Source organism: Mastomys coucha, unplaced genomic scaffold (genome assembly GCF_008632895.1).
Source record: "Mastomys coucha isolate ucsf_1 unplaced genomic scaffold, UCSF_Mcou_1 pScaffold15, whole genome shotgun sequence".
Taxonomy (NCBI): Eukaryota; Metazoa; Chordata; class Mammalia; order Rodentia; family Muridae; genus Mastomys; species Mastomys coucha.
Window position 1 is genome coordinate 100,291,146 of NW_022196897.1, and position 4,601 is coordinate 100,295,746.

General features: G+C 36.0%; 1 long non-coding RNA gene across 1 annotated transcript; it reads left to right on the forward strand.

The window, feature by feature from the left end:
- The first annotated feature begins 430 nt into the window (after nt 1-430).
- Nucleotides 431-1,722, forward strand: LOC116092320. Its single transcript, XR_004119203.1, has 2 exons — nt 431-519; nt 1,546-1,722. It is a non-coding gene; the product is annotated as an uncharacterized LOC116092320 (long non-coding RNA).
- The last annotated feature ends 2,879 nt before the right edge of the window (nt 1,723-4,601 follow it).

Below are 4,601 nucleotides of genomic sequence, written 5' to 3' on the forward strand. Positions count from 1 at the left end.
ATGAAGAAAACAGAAGTTTTATTGACAGAAAGTCTGCCTACATGTGGAGAGAAATGCTATGTTCTGAGATTGCAACACTTAATGTTGGAAAGATGTCAACTCTCTCAACATTGATCTATGGATTCAATTTAATACCAATCAAGATGCCAATAAAAAGTTGCAGGGAGTAAGGGACACAAGACTGAGGAAAGCAGGGATGCTTTAAGACTGATCCAAATGTACCAGAAAAGATGAGGATAAAACAGCACAGTGATCCTAAAGAAAACTTGAGAGGGGATTGTCTTTTCAAGGATCCATCTATTTACAGCAGTGCAGAGCTTCTGTGGGCTGTACCAATGATGCAACAATGCTGCCCTATTTACAGAAGTGCAGAGCTTCTGTGGGCTATACCAATGATGCAACAATGCTGCCCTATTTACAGCAGTGCAGAGCTTCTGTGGGCTGTAGCAATGAATCAGAGCAACACAGTCTTCAATTAAGATGGACCTATGGCACTAAAAACTTCTCATACTAGACTGAGTTAGTACAGGGATGATTGCGGGGAGGGTTAGATATACATGATATTGCAATAAATGGTTATCTGTATAGAGAAAAAAAATTCTCCTCCCCTATTTTTCAACAACTAAGCTCAACTCTGGGTGAACAACAATTAAATTTTGTATGCAAAACTGAAAATTGTAGGAATCAATAAGAAAGAATAAATTTCTGTCATCTGGGTAAGCAATTTTTTTTTGAGTTAGGTTAAAAAAAAAAAGATAAGCCAAAGGGAAAAGATACTTTTGATTATAAGAAAAAAGGTGATTTTCTAGTTCATCATATCGTGCTAGTGGATTATGGCCTGATACAACAAAATAACCCAAGGCAGGAGGTTTATAAAGAAGTACAACATATTTCTTACATCTCAGAATGGTCAGGAGTTCGAGGGAAAGAAAAGACACATTTGGAGAGGGAGCCTAGCACTGGCAGTCGGACATGGTTTCCAAAATAAAAATTTCAAGGGGTATAATCAAACCACAGCAGGCAGTGGAAAAGACCAGGGGAAATGACTACAGCACACTAATAATCAAGTGAATAGACCAGAGAAAGAATTCTAAGACACTAAAACAATGTCAATCTTCTGAAAATACACAGAAACCTGGAGATGCTTTGCTGTTACAGAGAGAGTCTATATGACAACACATTTCACAGATAACTGGACTAGTACAAGTCACAGCCATAGTCTTCATGTAAAAATTAGTCTTGCACAAGAAAAGAATGGATGTGGTTGAAATAATTCTCTATATATGTCTGGTAGAGGTATAAATGGATTCAATCATTTTAAAAAGCAATTTGGCATTGTCTACTAGAACTGGAAATGAGTCTTCCCTCTGACATAAACTTTATTCCTCTATGTACATCCTAAGGAAGCTTGTGTATGTTTTCATCATCAGTACATGTGTTTAAGAAATGAACATGGCTTAATCCTGGTGGTGATAGCACACAGAGAATATGAAATGTTTGGTTTCTCATAAAAAAATCTGAAAATGTATCCCATTGTATTGACAGAGAGGATGACAATACAGCAGTGAACCCAAACACAACAAGATGGACAGCTGAGTGGAAGCGTGATGAACAGCAGAAAATCCAAAGAATGTATGATGTTTGAGGGATGTAAGAAAAGAAAAAACAGTGTCCTAATGCTCAGACATACACAGTGTAAATAATATACTGCTCTGAACAGGAGCCTGGGAGTAATAGTTATCATTGGGCTGGGAGAATTTGAAAGAGGAGACAAACACAAAAGGACATACAGAGACTTTAAATGGCATTGTATTGTTTTTTATACCCAAGTGCCCAGAGCAGAGACAAGGACTAATTAAGTTGCATACATTATATTTTAAAGGCTGTTCTAGGTTTTCTTTCTTTCTTTTCGCAAAATGGGGTTTCTTTGCGTGGCCTTGGCTCTCTTGGAACTCACTCTGTAAATTAGGCTGGCCTTGATCTCACAGAGATCCTCCTGCCTCTGTCTCCCAAGTGATGAGTTTCAAGACATGTGTCAACACCACTGTGATTAAAAGCTAATTTTATAAAAATACAATAAAAAAGTATTAGCAAACTTAGCAGAACTATTTATAAAATATGTCACAGGTAAAAAAAAAGATTGTTTTCACTGATATGTATGAAAATTTTAAACATTGAGAGGAAAACAGGCAAATGATCCCCAAACGAATAAAGAAAAAAATTGTTTACATAGTAGTTGAAATAATATGCATATTTGATTTTTACTTGCATATTTTGACTATTATAGACTGTATTTTCTTACACCTTGGTTCTAATTAATATCTATTTTTTAAAAGTATAAAAATATTCTAATAGAAAATAATGGGAAAACACATTGCTGGTAGGAATATCAATTTCCATTATGGAGAGAAATTTGATAGTATCTACTCAAATTAGCTTTGCCCCTGCATTATCATTTGAATTTAAAGATACACATAATAAAAATTATTACTTTTTATATTTCAAAATTTGAAGAACAACAATGAATAATAATTTTATTATCTTTTGATTGGGGTACTATGCAGTTGTAGTGGAATGTATGTTACTCTACTTAAGAGCTTAAAAGAAAAATAAGAAAGATATGAACTACCTGTTAGCCATGGGGAGACTGCTAAGATCAGCCCTGCAGAGGATTTCTTCAATCTCTCCCTAAGCCTCAGAATAAAATATTTTAACAACAACATCAACAAAAGAAAGATAGGAAGTAATAGGTAAACTGTTAAAAGATGCCTGTATTCATTCATCTGTGAAAAAACAAGACAGGTAAACTTACAGTAATAGGTTGGACTTGCTGTAAGTGGTTAATAGAAGTAGGTGATTTTAAAAATGGAAGAGATGAATTAAAGACAAAAACAAACAGATTTTTTTCCTAGTATACTTGACTTCAAGAACTATGCTGAAAATGCAATCAGCATGAAGCATAATATGAAAGAGATGAGGGAAATCCCTCGAATGAACTCTAAACAGAACAAAGTGGATCAAACTAGATTTCAGATGAATTGCCTAACCACAGGAAAACTGAACGGGTGAGTAATCCAAGCATTTTTGCTATGGCAGTTGAATTAAATACCCTCAGTTAAATACAAAAAGAAATGTAAACAACTTGAACTCTAGAGTTTTCCTTTCCCCCTGCTGAGGTATGAGTAAGCAAATTTGAAATTACTTTCTATGCAATCTAGGATTTAGAGAAATAAGTAAATATATTAGGGATAATGAAAGACAGACTTTCCACTCACCAAAAGGAAATTATATGTATGGAAAAAGATGTTGGCAGGAATGTTGTGGCACTGGATTGGAACTGAAGTTACTAGAATAAGTTTAGGTTTATGTATGTGTGTGTGCATAAATTCATATGCAGATAAATATGAAATATATGTGAAACATATGCACCTAAAAATGCAAGACCGTGTTGAAACCCACTTGCACAATCTATCGAAGTTTCTCTATTGGATTTCATCTGCATTCTCACTATATATAGAGAATGATATAGGAATTGAGTTGTATGTGTATAAATACATATGCATACAATGGTGTTTAAGTCAATATGTGTTTGGTTTGTGAATGTGTGTATCCACACACCTATACTTATTCCCTTGATCCATTGATCTAGTTGCAGTAAGTAGCATTAGGCATCCTCTGCACTGATAGCTTACTCTAAGCCTCCTTCTTCACTGAGGGAAGAGTGTCTGTCTTAGGGTTTTATTGCTGTGAAGAGACAGCATGTCTATAACAACTCATATAAAGGAAAACACTTAGTAGAATTTGGCTTACTATCCAGAGGTTTAGTCAGTTATCACCATGACAGGAAGCATAGCTGAGAATTCTATATCAGGCTCCTCAGACAGAAGGAAGAGGATGAGACATGCTATGCTATGCCTGGCTTGAGCTTCTGAGATCTCACAGCCTGCCCCCAGGGACACACCTCCTGCAATAAGACCACACCTACTCCAACAAGGCCATTCTTCCATATAGTGCCTGAGCCTATGAGACTTTAGGGCCATTTTCTTTCAAACTACCACAGAGTCTCTCTAGAAAATGGCTGATTCAAATGCTGAGAACTCATAAAAATGAGTCTTAAGTAACTTCTGTAAAAGGAAGTTCTCAAAAGTGATAGGAACATACCCTAAAACCAGAAAATATATTTGAAGCAAGCAGGGTTTCATCATTTCAAAGTATCTCAGCAACACAAGCATCATATTTCAACTCTAAATTCAGTATATTCTTGTCTCAACTTTTCCATTTCTTATATGTGGGGTGTTGCCATGCATCTGAGATTGCCCAAAAGGTCAAAATGACCTGATGTGGCTCACCTGGTAGAAACAGTCTCATTGATAAATAAACCAAAGTGTATCATTCTATCATTGAGACCCAGAGAAGGCCCAGGAAATCATACTGCTTCTTTGTCATGAAAACCACCATCTCAGAATCAACAGGGTGGCTGGATGGTTGGCTCTAGTATGGTCATCACCTGTCCTAGTTTTCCTCAGTGACTGCAATAGTTCTATTACCTAACACCCCACCCTGCCTTGTACACACTTTAAAGAAGTGAGCTTATTTTTGCT